At 38.1% G+C, this 17,313-nt stretch overlaps 1 pseudogene; it reads left to right on the top strand.

Annotated features, from left to right (window-relative positions):
• The first annotated feature begins 16,025 nt into the window (after window positions 1-16,025).
• Window positions 16,026-16,730, top strand: LOC100348599 (prolyl hydroxylase EGLN3 pseudogene; annotated as a pseudogene).
• The last annotated feature ends 583 nt before the right edge of the window (window positions 16,731-17,313 follow it).

Genomic DNA, 17,313 nt, shown 5'->3' with positions numbered 1-17,313 from the left:
CATTCCCCTTGGGTAAATTCCCAGGAGTGGGATGGCTGGATCATATGGTAGGTCTATATTCAGATTTCTGAGGTATCTCCACACTGTCGTCCACAGTGGCTGTAAGTTTACATTCCTACCAACAGGGAGTTATGGTGCCTTTTCTGCCCACATTCTCACCAGCATTTGTTTGCTGATTTCTGTAAGAGAGCCATTCTAACTTGGGTAAGGTTAAATCTCATTGTGGTTTTGATTTGCATTTCACTGATGGCTAGTGATCCCGAGTATTTTTTCAATTGTCTATTGGCCATTTGAAATTCCTCTCTTGAAAAATGCCTGTTCAATTCCTTTTCGCATTACTAAACTGGATTATTTATTTTGGTGATGTTGAATTTCTTGATTTCTTTATGTTAACTCTTTATCAGTTGTGTAGTTTGCAAATATTTTTTCCCATTCTGTTGGTTGCCTCATCACTTTGCTGAATGCTTCTTTGGCAGTGCAGAAGCTTCTCAGCTTGATGTCAATTTTGGCTTTGATTGCCTGTGCCTTTGGGATCTTTTCCAAGTCTTTGCCTATACCATTGTCTTCAGGGTTTCCCCAATGTTCGCTAATAATTTGATGGAATCAGGTCATAGGTTTAGATCTTTGATCCATTTTAAGTGTTTGTGTGTCTGTGTGTGTGTGTGTAGGGTGTAAAGTAGATGTCTAGTTTCATATTTCTGCATGCAGAGATACAGTTTTCCCAGCACCATTTGTTGAAGAGACTGTCCTTGCTCCACGGGTTGATTTTAGCTCTTTTGTCAAATGTAAGTTGGCTGTAGATGCATGGGTTAAATTCTGGTGTTTCTATTCTGTTCCATTTGTCTATCCATCTGTTTTTGTACAAGTATCAGGCTGTTTTGATTATAACTGCCCTGTAGTATTCTTGAAACCTGGTATTGTGATGATTCTGGCTTTGTTTTTGTAGTTTAGTATCCCTTTATTTATTTGAGGTCTATTGTGTTTCCATATAAATTTTAGCATTATTTTTTTGTAGATCTGAGAAGAATGTCACTGGCGCTTTAATTGGGATCACACTGAATCTGTAAATTGTTTTGGGTAGCATGGACATTTTGATGATATTGATTCTTCCAATCCATGAACATGGAAGATTTTCCGATTTTTTATGTCTTCTTCTATTTCTTTCTTTAATATTTTGTAATTTTCATTGAAGACATCCTTGGCATTCTTGGTTAAATTTATTCCAAGGTCAAAGGAAGACCTTTCTCTCTGTCTCTCTCTCTCACTGTCCACTCTGCCTGTCAAAAAAATAAAAAATAAATAAATAAATAAAAATTATTCCAAGGTGTTTAATTCTTTTTGTAGCTATTTTGAAAGGGATTGTTCTTAAAAGTTCTTTCTCAGCCATGGCATTATCTCTGTATATAAAAGGGTATTGATTTTTGTTTGTTAATTTTACATTCTGCCACTTTACCAAACTTTTTTTAAAGTTCTAAGTCTCTCACTGGAGACTTTTTGATCCTTTATATATAGAATCATGCCTTCCACAAATTGGAATAGTTTGACTTCCTCCTTCCCACTTTGTGTCTTTTATCTTTCTTTTTCTTGTCTAATGGTTCTGGCTAAAACTTCTATGATTATATTAAATGGCAGTGGTGACAGTGGGCATCCTTGTCTGGTTCCTGATCTTAAGGGGGGGATTCCAGCTTTTCCCCATTCAATAGAGTGCTGGCCGAGGGTTTGTCATAAATTGCCTTGATTGTGTTGAGGAATGTTCCCTCTATACCCAATTTGCCTAAGGTTTTCATAATGAAAGGATGTTGTATTTTATCAAACACTTTTACTGCATCTACTGAGATTACCACATCGTTTTTGTTCTTCAGTTTATTAATGTGATGCATCACATTAATTGATTTGTGAATGTTAAAACATCCCTGCATACCTGGGATAAACTCTACTTGGTCCAGGTGAATGATCTTTCTGATGTATTGTTGGATTCAACTTGCTAATCTTTTGTTTAAGATTTTTGCATCTATGTTCATCAGGGATACTGGTCTACAGTTCTCCTTCTCTATTTTATGTTTTTCTGGTTTTGGAATTAAGGTGATGCAGGCCTTGTGGAAGGAGTTTTGGAGGATTCACTCTCTTTCAATTGTTTTGAATAGCTTGAGAAGAATTGAATTAGTTGTTCTTTAAATGTCTGGCAGAATTCAGCAGTGAAGCCATTTGGTCCCAGGCTTTCTATGTTGGGAGGGTCTCTGTTATTGATTCAATTTCTGTTTTGGTTATTGCTCTATTTGGGTTTTCTATGCCTTTATGACTCAATTTTGGTAGCTTCTGTGCCCAGAAATCTATCCATTTCTTCCAAGTTACCCAATTTGTTGGCACACAGCTCTTTGTAGTAATTCCTGATGATTCTTTTTATGTATGTGATATCTGTTGTTACATTTTATTTTTCCTCTCTGATTTTATTATTTGGATCTTCTCTCTCATTTTTTTTGGTTAATATGGCTAATGTATCATTTTTCCATTTCTTGTTTTTTCAAAAACTCATCTCTTTATTTCACTAATCTTCATTATTGTTTATTTTTGTTTCAATGTTGTTTATTTCTTCTGTCATTTAATTATTTCTTTCCTCCTACTATTTTGGGATTTGGTTTGTTGTTGTTTCCTAGGTCCTTGAGATATATTGATAGCTCATTTATTTGGTACCTTTCCAATTTTTTATGTAGGCACAAACTGCTGTCAACTTCCCTCTTAACACTGCTTTTGCTGTATCCTATAGATTTTGATATGATGTATTGTCATCTTCATTTGTTTCCAGAAATTTTTTCATTTCTCTTTTTATTTCTTATATGACTCACTGTTCATTCAGGAGAATGTTGTTCAATTTCTTTATGATCTAGAGATTACCAGCTTCATACATTGTGATCAGAGAATATGCATGACATTATTTCAATGTTTTTAAATTTGTTGAGACTTGCTTTATGGCCTCGCTTATGCTCTATCCTAATGAAAGTTTCATGCACTGAAGGGAAGAATGTGTTTCTGCAACTGTAGGGTGAAAAGTTCTATAGATACCAGTTAGGTCTATTTGGTCCATAGTGTCAATTAGCTTGGTTGTTTCTTTGTTGATTTTCTGTCTAGTTGTCTGTCCATTGAAGTCTCCCATTACTATTGTATTGGTGTCTATGTATCCCTTTAGATCCATTAATAATTCTTTTAAATAGCCAGGTGCCCTGTAATTAGATGCATATATATTTATTGTAGTCACATCTTCCAGTTAAATTAATCACTTAATCATTACCTAGTGTCTTTCTTTATCTCTTTTAACAGTTTTTATGTTAGAGTCTGTTTTATCTGCTATTAAGATGGCTACACCTGCCCATTTTTGCTTTCAATTAGCATTAGCATGGAGTATTTTTTCCATCCTTTCACTTTCAATCTATGTGTATCTTTGTTGGTGAGATGTGTTTCTTGTAGGCAGCAAATAGATGGGTCTTGTTTCTTAATGAATTAGGCCAGTCTGTATCTTCAACTGGAGAGTTGAGGCCATTTATATTCAAGGTGATTATTGACAAGTAACGATGTGGCCCAGCCATTTCCTCATAAATATTCCCATTTTTTATTTTTGATTTATTTTGTACTTTTCCTGGGGGATTTTCTGCCTTTACATTCCTTTATAATGATGGCTATCTTTCTGTGTTTCCATATGTAGCAAATCTTTAAACATCTTTTGTAAGGCTGAATGATAGTGACAAATTGTTTCCGTTTCTGTTTGTTATAGAAAGTCTTTATTTCTCATTCATTCATAAATGAGAGCTTTGAAGGGCAGGGCACAGTATTCTGAGATGACAGTTTTTTTTCTTTTAAGAGTTGGAATATGTCTTGCCATTATTTCCTATCCTAGCCTGTAGAGTTTTGGATGAGAAGTCAGCTGTGAGTCTAATTGAAGATCCTCTGAAAGTAATCTGACATTTCTCTCATGCACATTTTAGAATCTTTTCTTTATGTTTTACTGTGTAGAGTTTGAATGCAGTGTATCATGGTGATGATCTTTTCCAGTCATGTCTATCAAGAGTTTTATGTTCTTCCTGTACTTGGAAGTCCCTTTCTTTTTCCAAATTGGAGAAGCTTTCAGTAATTATTTCACTATATAGTCCTTCTAGTCCATACTCTCTCCACACCTTCAGGAACTCCTAAGTTCTGTATATTGAGTCATTTGGTGATATTCCATAATTCTCTAACACTGTTTCTTTTTTTTTAACTTTTATTTAATGAATATAAATTTCCAAAGTACGACTTATGGATTACAATGGCTTCCCCCACATACCGTCCCTCCCACCCACAACCCTCCCCTTTCCCACTCCCTCTCCCCTTCCATTCACATCAAGATTCATTTTCGATTATCTTAATATACAGAAGATGTGGGGAGCAATCCGGACTGGACTGAGTTACTCGAATTAAGACTTATTCTATGCATCTGCTCTCCTCTGTGGGGAGCAGCTCGGACTAGACTGTTACTGGAATTAGGACTTATTCTATGCATCTGCTCTCCTACAATATGGCGCTGGGAGAGGAGAAAACAGCTTCCGCACAGCTGCCTCCAGTTCAACCAATTAACTGTAGGACTTGCTCCTGATTGGAGAGCAGCGTACTCGGCGTGTGGGCGGCCGAGTTGGGATTGGCGGAGGAGGACTATAAAGGAGGAGAGAGACGGCATGCACCAGGAACATCTATGGGGAACATCTAGCTGAAGGAACACCCGTGCAGCCCCCGAGAGAACCGGCCGGCGGTGTGCCGCTCCCCTGCGGAAGTGGGGAATGCGGCCAGGGGGAACTGCCCTTCCACGGAGGTGGAAGGGATAGTAGCCAACCCGGGAAGAACCAGCAGCAAACCCGGGGAGGGCCGAGCAGACAGAAAGAACAGCGCAGGGTCCTGTGTCGTTCCTCCACGAAGAGGGGGAGCGACAAGAAGATCAGCTTAGTATACATTAAGTAAAGATTTCAACAGTTTGCTCCCACACAGAAACATAAAGTGAAAAATAATAGATGATTTTTTAAATGATGATGAAATCAGATCAGACCTATTGTCATGTTTAATCCCAGTGAGAGTCAAGTTGGGAGTTGATAATTTCTTTTCTTTTTTTTTTTTTTTTTTTTTTTTTACAGAGGATCAGTTTAGTATACATTAAGTAAAGATTTCAACAGTTTGCACCTCCATAGAAACACAAAGTGAAATATATTGTTTGAGTACTCGTTATAGCATTAAATCTCAATGCACAGCACATTTAGGACAGAGATCCTACATGAGGAGTAAGTGCACAGTGACTCCTGTTGTTGACTTTACAAATTGACACTCCTGTCTATGGCATCAGTAATCTCCCTATGCTCCAGTCATGAGTTTCCAAGGCTATGGAAGCCCTCTGAGTTCTCCGACTCTTATCTTGTTTAGACAAGGTCATAGTCAAAGTGGAGGTTCTCTCCTCCCTTCAGAGAAAGGTACCTCCTTCTTTGAAGACCTGTTCTTTCCACTGGGATCTCACTCACAGAGATCTTTTTGCCAGAGTGTCTTGGCTTTCCATGCCTGAAATACTCTCATGGGCTTTTCAGCCAGATCCGAATGGCTTTAGGGCTGATTCTGAGGCCAGAGTGCTATTTAGGACATCTGCCATTCTATGAGTCTGCTGAGTATCTCGCTTCCCATGTTGGATCACTCTCCCCTTTATTTATTCTATCGGTTAGTGTTAGCAGGTACTAGACTTGTTTATGTGCTCCCTTTGACTCTTAGTCCTTTCATTATGATAAATTATGAACTGAAATTGATCACTTGGAATAGTGAGATGGCATTGGTACATGCCACCTTGATGGGATTGAATTGGAGTCCCCTGGTATGTTTCTAACTCTACCATTTGGGGCAAGTCAGCTTGAGCATGTCCCAAATTATACATCTCTTCCCTCTCTTATTCCCACTCTTATGTTTAACAGGGATCACATTTCAGTTAATTTTCAACACTTAAGAATAACTGTGTATTAATTACAGAATTAAACCAGTCATATTAAGTAGAACAGACAAAAAAAATACTAAGAGGGATAATGTATTAAGTTGTTCATTAACAGTCAGGGCTATGCTGATCAAGTCACCATTTCTCATAGTGTCCATTTCACTTCAGGAGGTTTCCTTTTTGGTGTTCAGTCAGTTGTCACCGATCAGGGAGAACATATGGTATTTGTCCCTTTGGGACTGGCTTATTTCACTCAGCATGATATGTTCCAGATTCCTCCATTTTGCTCTAACACTGTTTCTAAGTTTTCTGTATTCTTTTTGTTTTTTGTTTGTTTGTTTGTTTGTTTGCTTTTGGTTTGACTGTAAGATTTCCAAAGATTTGTCTTCTAGTTCAGATATTCTTTCTTCTTCCTCATCAAGTTTAATGTTAAGGCTTTCCACCACATGTTTTATTTGATCTATTCACATGTACATTTCTAATATTTCATTTTGATTTTACTTTAAAGTCTCAATTTCTTGGAAAAAACTTTAATGTATGTCATATAGTTTTCTTCAGTTTGTGGGTTTTCCTCTGACTGCTTTTGAGTACTCCTATCATTAATTTTTTGAATTCCATTTCTGGTATTTCATCAATCTCTTCATCTTTTCATTCTAATATTGAAATATTGTTGTGTTCCTTTAAGGGGGTAATGGTGTCTTCCCTATTCTTGTTTCTTGAATTTCTGCATTTGTTTTTAGGCATTTGTATAGTTAATTGTTGTTTTTTCCTCTGATTGTTTTTATTTTTGAATTAAGCTTCTGTGGCTTAGTGGAATGCCTGCACTCTCAGTGAATACCAAGAGGTATGTGAAGAATATTGCTAGGGAGCTCTGGTCAGTGCTCCAGGGTGGAGCAAGTATTTCGGGTAACAACAATGTTGGGTGTGGCATATCTCCTGTGTTAACAGAAGGGGGAGAATGTTCACCTCTGTTGATGTGATCACCCCTTACCTCCTCTCCTCCAAGCTGAGCAATGCCTGTGTGTTAGCTCCCAGTATGTTCAATACTCAACTGCACCACTCTATGAAATGCAGAAATGATCTGTACAGTCCTCTCTTTGAGCATGGTTCCCACTGCAATGATCCATCCCAGGAAGCCAAGGAGCTCTGAACTTGTGGAGCCACAACTAGTTATTGCCCAGATATCCAGATACCTTTGCATCCTCTCATGTAGCCACTGAGTCCCTACAGTCTCAGCACACAAGGATCCCACAGTTGCTGGATGCAGATGTTTCTGCCCTACCAGCCTGATCCAGCCAATAGAGAGGCAGATGTTCCCCCAGCCAGCTCCACCTAGGCTTCTTGATCCTGGGAGGCTGGGAGTGCCTCACAGTCCTATGTAGCTGTCCATCCACCTGTCACTCCTCCTAGCCAGGCTCAAAGTCAGTGGGACTGAAGATTTTTCCCTCAGCTAGAATCTATGGATCACAAGCATATGCAAGAGTCACTGGATGAATGTTATTCTCTCCCTGTCAGTGCTTCCAGTGCTGCCAAGAAGATGGTGTCTTGTCTCAGCCAGTTGCTGTGTGCACACACAAAGACTTCTGCAGGTACTGCCCAAACCCCAGATTACACCTGCACTTCTCAGCCGGGCAGTGGGTACTGTACTGGGGACTTTGAGGTGAGATAAACGTGCCCATTTTACTTCTACTGGGTCTGCAGGTAGCTGCTAGTAACTACTAGCCCCTAGGGCTCAAGTCCTGACTTATTCTGTGCTCTCCCTCCAGCTGCAGTTACCATGGGTTGTTGCAATCTGGTCTCACCTCCATCTTTAAGCTGCTACCTACTCCAGCTCTCAGTTGCTGTAGTCGTGTGCAGTGTTCATGGTTGTGCTGCACGTCCACACCATCCACACAGGTCCATGGTGTTCCTCTTCCTTTTGCACAATTTCAACTCTAATTCTCCTGTGAGATTGCACTTCCTACACTTTATTTTTAGCTGTTTATCCCTAGTCTAGCTCAATACATCATTCCCTAATCCATATCTTGGGATACACTCTCTTTCCTGGATCAACTTTTATGATCCATGAACACAGGATGTTTCTCCAATTATTTTAATCTTTTTCAACATCTTTCATCAGTGTCTTACAGTATTCAGAGTACAGAACTTTTATCTGTTTGGTTAAATTTATTCCTAATCACTTTAAAATTTTTCATGTAAATGCAATTGTTTTGTTCACTTAGGTTGTTCCTAATGTATAGAAACCCAGCTGATTTTTGTATGTTGATAATTTATCTTCAAACCTTACTGAATTTGACTATTAATTGTAACAGTATTTTCATGGATTCTTTAGTATTATATATATATATGCATATAAAACATATGTATATTATATATTTGTAGAACCTTCAAAAAATTCATAGAAATCACATGTTGTACAAAAGCTTTGTATTTATTTAAAATTTATTTTTACCAAAACAAGTTATTTTCTTCATTCAATTTTCTATTAAATTCCCTCATTGTACTGGAAGTCCTGGCCAGAGTAATTGGAACAGAAAAAGAAATTTAAAAGTACCCTACTTGGAAAGGACAAAGCAAAACTGTGTTTTTAGATGACATGACTTTATATGAGAATACTTCATAAAACCTCATGGAAAATGGGATTAAAAGAAAAGTTTATTATTGTGAAAAATCTTTTGAAATTCATGCATTTGTTTTCTTTTTTTGTTTCTTTCATAGATAATTTTGTTTCTGGTTATAGAAACAAATGCTAAGAGGAGAAACAAAACTTCCCATCTACATCCAACAATTTAATAGATAAAAAGAACAGTTAAAATAAATGGAAAAGATAGAAATTTTAAACTTTGCTATAGCTTTAAAACATTAACATCTGATACTATTAGAAATCACATTCAGATCTCGATTTTTTTTAAGTATGCTTATTAAAAAAAAAACACTGTACACCATTGAAGTGAGAAGGCACTCAGTGTGGGCCTGTCGGCTTTCTGTCCCCGAGTGCCAGTGTGGGCGGCTGTGGGCTTGGGACCAGTGCTGTGCCAGGACCTGACCCGCACAGCCTGAGCTCTGGAACCGAGCTGCCCACCTGATAGGATACCACTGCTATTTAAAGTGCTGATTATTAGACATACTGTGAAAATACTTCAGTCACTGTAAAACACACACACACACACTCACACACTCACTCTCATCAACAAATGGCACTGAGAAAATTGAATCTTCACTTGCAGAAGTATGAAACAAGACCCCTACTTTAGACTTTATACAAAATCCAACTCTAAGTGGATCAAGGATCTTAATGTACAGCCTGATACTATCAAATTTATAGAGGAAAACATGGGATAAACTCTGTAATACATTGGCATAGGCAAAGACTTCTCAAAAAGACTCAAGAAGCCCAAGCAATAAAAGCATAAATAGACAAATAGGATTACATCAAGCTGAGAAGTTTCTGCATTGCAAAGGAAACACTCAACAAAGTGAAGAGGCAACCAACAGAATGGGAGAGTATTTGCAAACTATGCAACTGATAAAGGATTAATATCCAGAATCTATAAAGTGCTCAAGAAACTCAGCAACAACAAAACAAACAACCCAGTTAATAAATGGACAAAGGACTTACAGAGTCATTTTTCATAAGAAGAAATTCAAATGGCCAACAGAAACACGAAAAAATGCTCAGGATCTCTAGCCGTTAGGGAAATGCAAATGAAACCCAAAATGAGATTTCACCTCAACTGAGTTAGGATGGTTATCAATCAAAAATCACCAAAACATAAGAAATGGCAAAGATAAGGGAGAAAAGCTACCCCAATACACTTTTGGTGGGAATGTAAATTAGTAAAACTATTATTGAAGACAGTATGGTAATCCCTCAGAGGTATGAATATAGACCCAGCCATCCCACCCCTGGGAATTTACACAAAGGAAATGAAATCAGCATATGATTTGAACTGTGAAGCTTAGTTCAGAAAGCTGAGATATGAAATCAACCCAGAAGTCCATCAACTGGTGACTGAATAAATTATACACACACACACACAATATGAAATACTACTCAGCTATAAAAAAAGGATGCAAGCCTGTCTTTTGCTACAAAATGAATATAACTGGAAACCATTATGCTTAGTCCTCAAAAGACAAGTTTCATATGTTTCTCCTGATTTGTGGTGATGATATACAGAGCACAAAAATGTAATCTATATGAGTGAAATTAACATTTTGAGATTTGATTATTGTTTCAGCCCTCTAATCTTGAAAAACAGTAGTTTCTCTAATTAAAAATAATATTATCAAAAATAATATTATCAAAATGTCTATACTACTCAAAGCAATTTACAGATTCAGTGCAATCCCCATAAAATTATTAATGACATTTTTCACAGAATTAGAAGCAGTCCTAAAATTCATCTGGAAACACAAGAAAATCCTGAATAGCTCAAGCAGTCTTGAGCAATTAAAACAATGCTGAGGCACCACAACACCAGATTTTAAAATATACTACAGGGTTACTATAACCAAAACAGCTGGTACTGCCCTATAAAGAGAATCACAGAACAATGGAATAGAATAGAAACTCTAGAAATAAATCCATGCATCTACAACCAACTTATCTTTGACAAAGTTGCTAAAAACACTCCCTGGAGAAAGTAAAGTCTCTTCAATAAGAGGTGTTGGGATTTCCAAACACAGAAGTTTGAAACAAGATATCCTATCAAAAATCAACTCAAAACATATCAAAGAACTAATTGTAAGACCTGAAGTTAGAGACTACTAGAGAAAAACATGGAGGGAACACATCAAGACATTGGCATAGGTAACAGTTTCTTGGATAAGACCTCAAAAGCACAGGCAACAAAAGCAAAATTAGACAAATGGAAATAAATCAGAGAGAGAGAGAGAGAGAGAGAGATCTTCCATCCACTAGTTCACTCCCCAAGTGTCTGCAACAGACAGCGTTGGGCAAGGGTAAAGACAAGAGCCTGGAATTCAATCTGTGTCTTCGTGTCTTCCATGTGGGTGGCAGGAATTCAAGTACTTAAGCCATTATCTGCTGCTTACCAGGCACATTACCAGGAAACTACATGAGAAGTGGACTCAAACCATGACTCTGATATGGTATGTAGGCATCCCCAGTAGCTACAACGCCCACTCCTGTTGAGGATTTTTTTAACAGTTAAATATCTCCAGATTATATTTAGTGGGGGATACAGACAAGTAATTAGGCAATTGCAATTTAGTATGTTTAAATTCTATTCAAATTTTCTTTTGTTAAGCTGTTTTTTATTTGTTATTTTTTTTGGCTTTTTTCATAAAATTCCTTCTTTTTAAGTCACATTTAGAATATTTTAAAGATGTGTTTATTTATTTGCAAGGCAGTGTGATGCAACTGGTTTCCATGTTCTGGTTTACCCCACAAATGCCAGCAACAGACAGCAGCTGGGTCAGGCTAAAAACAAAAGCCAGGAATGCCATCTGGGTCTCTTCCTTGGGTGGCAGGAACTCAAGTCGTTGAGCCATCCTCTGCTGCCTCACGGCTTCATTAGCAGGAAGCTGGGCAGGAGGCAGACGACCTAGAACTGGAACCAGGCACTCCAATATGGGATTCAGGTGTCTCAAGCAGGGATTTAATCTGATGTGCCACAATGCCTGCCCCTGGGAATATTTAGATTGTTATGAAGTCAAGTTTATCAACTTTTATTTCATGGATTCTGTCTGTTGTGCTTAGAATACCTTTCAAAATGTCCATCATATAAATATCCACCTATGTTTTCTCCCAAAATGTTTAGTTTTATTTTAGAAAATGCAACTCTTTAACCGAGGAAGGAAGTATTTGGATATGTATGTGATGCAGAGAAGTAGTCCTGCCCTGGTAACTAGCCAATTACATCAACTTTTTCATACTAATTTGAAATTTAATCATCATTATGTGTTAAATGTTTATTTATTCATCAATCTGTGAGTGCCACATTTCACTATGCACAAGGTAGTGGTTCAAAGAGAAGTTTCTGGAGTTACACAGACCATCATGTCCCAGCTGTGGAGTTTTAGAAAGTTGCTTAGCCACAGAGTAGGTGTTTGGTGCATCATACAAGATGCTGATTGGGAAACCTGCATTCCATATTGGAGTGCCTGGGATCAAGTCCTGTCTCTGCTTCTGATTGTGGCTTCCTGCTGCTGCATGCACTTGGAAGCAGCTGATGATGGCTCAAGTATTTGGGGCAATAATCAATAAGTACTGGCAATCACTCTATCTGCTAATTCCTATGCTGCTTCATTTTTATTAACTTTAAACCACATTTTAATAGTGTTCTATTCTCTCTTTATCCCTATTCAAAATATTTTAGACTATTTTTGCCGGTTTGTCCTATCTGAGGAACTTTTAAAAAAATCCTGTCATTTTGTTCATTGACATTGAATATTTATTTATTTTTCTTCTTTGTATTTTTCAAGTATTAATTTCAATAAAGTTTAATTGAATCTTCATGGAAAGCCTGTCCCTTGCTTGTTACAGTTATATCACAATGTTTTGTTTATTAAATTTGGAAACAATCATATCTTTAACTTGTATTTTCTACCTTACTATATATTCAAGCCAGAAAATAACGAATTAAATCTTGGCTCTGCTACTTTGTAGATGTGTAACCCGAAACAAATTACTTAATCTCCCTATGGCTTGTTTTCTCACATGTAAAATGAAAGTGAAATCAGACCCTAGCCCTTTGAACTCTTCTGAGGATGTTTTTGTAAATTTCTTCCTATGATATATATTTTCAACCAATTCTTTTGAATTTTCTCTAAGGCAATTATATTGATTGCTGCAAATAAATGTATTCCTCACATTTCATACTTGTACATCTTATTTCTTTTGCATATTTTATGCCAATGCTAGAATTTCCAAAATATTTTAAGTAATAATAATAATGGTATAGATTGATCTATGTCTTGTTCTTTCCTTTAATAGGATGACAGTGATTCATGTTCACGGCTGTTTGAGATAGATATGCTACTATGTCTATTTTACTATGAGTTGTCATCAGAAATTGAATTCATTTTTCTCACACACCGTTTCGGCATTTAGAGGAGAATTATGTGTGCATGGACATGTATGTGTTACATCATGTGATCTATTAAGGAAAATCATCATCATACTAGAGTCCCTGATTTCGAATTGTCCCCACATTTGTGGGATAAATTATACTTGATCACAATTTAGATTATTTAATATTCAAATGAATTTAATTAAATTAATTTGGCTTTCAGATTTCATAATTGCATCTTCTTTGTCAATTTTTGTTAACAAGTTGTTTATATTTGTCTCAAAATAAAAAAGAATTTTCTTTTTTCTTCTGGAAGAAATTAAATGACATGTGATTACCTATAAAATCACATGAATCTGATACATTTTAGAGGAGTTTTTTTAGGTTTTTATAATTTCCTCTGCTGTTACTTCTATTTTTTAAATAATTTTGATGACCAAAGCTTCTTCTAAAATCCATGTACTAAATCAATTAAAGCTTATTCTTTAAATTTTTAAAAAGACTTTATTTGTTTATTTGAGAGGCAGAATTACAGACAGAGGAGAAACCAAGAGAAAGGTCTTCCATCTGCTGTTTCACTCCCCAAATGGCTGCAATAGACGAGGCTGGGTCAGTACGAAACCAGGAGCCAGGAGCTTCTTCTGGGTCATTTACGTGGGTGCAGGAGCCCAAGCACTTGGGCCATCTTCTACTGCTTTCCCAGGGCATAACAGAGAGCTGGATTGGAAGAGGAGCAGCTGGGACACGAACTGACATCCATATAGGATCTTCTTTCTACATCAATTGTCATAATATCTGTCTCATTCTGAATATTTCCAGTTATGGCTCATCATCAGGAAACAAATTCTCTGAACAATTCAAACCTTGATGGTAGGTTGGGATTTAGATGGTGAGTTTACACTTCTGATGAAAACATGCCAGCATGCACTCCTTTCCTTTCACATAGACAAATACACGCATTGACATGTACCTGTGTGTGTGTGTGTGTGTGTGTGTGTGTGTTTAGAGCCTGGAAGAAATATACATAATTAGGAATTACAATCTTGCCTTTATCCTGGATCTTCTGAGTCACTGAAGAACACTTTAAAAAGAAAAAGATTTATTTATTTGAAAGAGTTAAACAGAGAGAGGAGAGGCAGAGAGAGAGAGAGAGAGAGAGAGAAAGAGAGAGAGAGGTCTTCCATCTGCTGGTTCATTCCCCAATTGGCTGCAACAGCAGGAGATGCGCTGATCCGAAGCCAGGAGCCAGGAGCTTCTTCCTGGGGCCCAAGGACTTTGGGCCATCTTCTACTGCTCTCCCAGGCCATAGCAAAGAGTTGGATTGGAAGTGGAGCAGCTGGGTCTTGAACTGGCCCCCATATGGGATGCTGGTGCTTCAGGCCAGGGCGTTAACCCACTGCTCCACAGTGCAGGCCCCTGAAGAACATTTTTACTCAGGGCGGCAGTGGGGGGAGGGTTTCGACAAGAAAGAAAAAGATATGTTTCATGGGTTCCTTTTCTTTGTATTTAGGTGTTTTCTGACAGTATTTACCTTGGGTTATATAAGATGTTTTGATTAAAAAAAAAGCGTGGCTACAAAAGTCATATTTTTTCTTACTTTGTATTCCCCTTCTAAAGTTCTTATGGTTTATGTACATTTATGACATCAATGCAAATATGCTTCTTTATGTTACCAATTTTGGATTGCTACCAAAATTACAAAAGCATGAAATATTTGTCATCTGTATCCTAAATGTGACTACCTTCCAAAAGATTTCACTGTGATAGTTTGCCTCACATTGACATAATACTGTAACGCATCTTCTCATGTATCACTTTCCACAGTGCTTGGGCTCTGCTGCCATTCACACACATTGGCTTCCTTCAGTAAGCTAATGGGAAATCCACTGCTGTTTTTCTTGCTGTACTTCATAATAGTCATTGCAACTGAGTATTTCCAATACTTCCATAATCTGCAAACATAAATATTGCAAAATGCTGTATAAAGCTCTAAGATATTTAATAGAAATTTGACAACTTGTGTTATAATAATTTTCTCAAATGTTTTACAATATTACCTCAGCAATAAATTGAAAATTTTCTGAGTAGCTTATAACATCAATTTTAGAAATCCTTTTCCAATGTAAAAAAAGGTTTTAGCACACTCTAGTGGCATTACTGTGTTATTTAGCATAAAATAAAAGTCCTGCAGCTTATAAGAAACCAAAGGTGTTATGCATATAAATTATTTTATAAATAAAATAGTGTTGTCTAATTAATGATGTGCTATAAGCATTTTCCTAAAGATTTATTTATTTGAAAAACAGAGTGACAGATATAGGAGAGGAGAGAGAGAGAGAACTTCCATCCTCTGTTCATTCTGCAAATGGTCATTTTTTTCTTAAGAGTTAAGTTTATTTCAGTGTGAAATATATTTGAAACCATGCATACCATTCCATAATGAGCATGTTTCATGAACTTTTTCAAGATCCTATGTATAAATTAATTTCAATATTTTTTCTTTTCTTTTTCTTTTTTCTTTTTCTTTTCTTTTTTTTTTCCACAAGTGATCATTAACAGCCAGGGCTAGGCCAGGCCAAATCCAGCATCTGGGAATTTCATCCAAGTCGCCCATATGGGTGGCAGGGACCCAAGCAGTTGTATCATTTTTTGCTACCTTCCGGAGTGAATTAGCAGGAAGCTGGATCAGAAACAGAGTAGCAGCCTCAGGCCCATGCTCTAGTGGCTCTGTATCTCCAACCAGTCCTCCAACTCCTTGCTGGACCAGTCTGGCTCTGGGTCACAGAGCCCCGCACAACTAGCTCTGACCCTTGAAGAACAATCCCTTCTCATCAGAGTTGTGGTCAACTGTCCCCGTCCCTGGCCTTGTCATGGCTACGTGGCTCAGGGACCATGCATGCCACAGGTTGCTGACCCCCGGGCTATGCTTTCTGCTTCATGCTGTGGTGGGTCCCTGCCTCCTTGGGGGCACACTGAGCGTCCCTGACTTCAGTCTTGTGGGCAACATGCCCCTGGGACATATTTTGAGCCTGGATCTGGAGAAAATCGCCCTTAAGTACGTTGTGCCCTGCCTGTATACCAGGTGAGCTTCTGATACCTGGACAACTTCCTGGGGGCGGTGGTAGGTGCCTCCATGCTTGAGGGAGTCAAGCCCTGCATTACTATGCACCTTGCAGGATAGCCAGCTGGCCCGGCTGCGCTGGCACTTCCTAGTGGCACCTGCAGAGCAACCAGGCCATGTGGATTCCAGACACCAAGGAGGGCTACAATCCATCAGCTTCCTCTTGGTTCATCATGGACAAACTGGTCCTGTACTGCAGAAGCCAACTTGGAAAATGTAACGTCAAGGAGAGGTCTAAGGCAATGGTGACTTGCTGTACAGGAAATGGAACAGATGATATTCGCCATGTAGACAGCCCCAAACTATGATGGCTGCTGTATCACCTACATCTATTATCTAAACAGGAACTGGAATGCCAAGCTAGCCAGTGGAATCTTGCGAATATTTGCATAAGGTAAATCATTCATAGCAGATGTGAATGCCATTTTTGGCAGTCTCCTGTTCTGGTCAGATCGCAGGAACTCACATGAAGTCCAATCTTCCTACCCCCATAACTCTTTAGTACTTTGACGCTCAGGAAAGAACAGAAGCCAAAAAGAAATTCAGGAATTCAACTAGGAAAACCAAGTCCTCCCTGATTGATGACTGACTGTGCTCTGAAATCTACAGGCCTTGTTCATTTTAGCAACAGTTCCTGAATTCTCTTTTAAGAGTTGAGACCCAAAGATGGCCTCTTCAGTGACAACAGACTGCCCTGCCCCAGACTGCTTGTCTCCTTTGTATCCCTGGCTTGCCCACGCTACTTCGTGTTTTCTTGCCAAGACTACCTTGATCTTCAGACACTGTATCTACCAGATGAACTCACTTGGATGGCTCCAGAAAGACCGGCAGACAGCCTCACGGGCCAGCGGTTTAGCTGATAGGTTTGGTAGAACTGACTATTGAAATGACTCTGGGAGCACAATAATGAATCTGACTTGCACTTTATGTACACTTCCTAATTTGAAAGAAGATTCGCAAAGGAAAAAAAAAAAGATGACAGATGCCACAGAAAGGCATTATTGAAGCCTTAACTGCAGGAAACGAATTTATGTTATCTGAACAGCTTCCAGATGTCCTTACTCCGGGGCTGCTTGGGGTTCAGGATAATCATCACAACCCAATGGCATCATTATGTACAGAAAGGGCTGCTGTTATTGTGATCAATTTATAACTGTCCCAAGAGCTGGACA

The sequence above is a fragment of the Oryctolagus cuniculus genome, chromosome X (genome assembly GCF_964237555.1).
Source record: "Oryctolagus cuniculus chromosome X, mOryCun1.1, whole genome shotgun sequence".
Classification (NCBI taxonomy): Eukaryota; Metazoa; Chordata; class Mammalia; order Lagomorpha; family Leporidae; genus Oryctolagus; species Oryctolagus cuniculus.
This window is presented reverse-complemented; position numbering and strand designations above follow the sequence as displayed.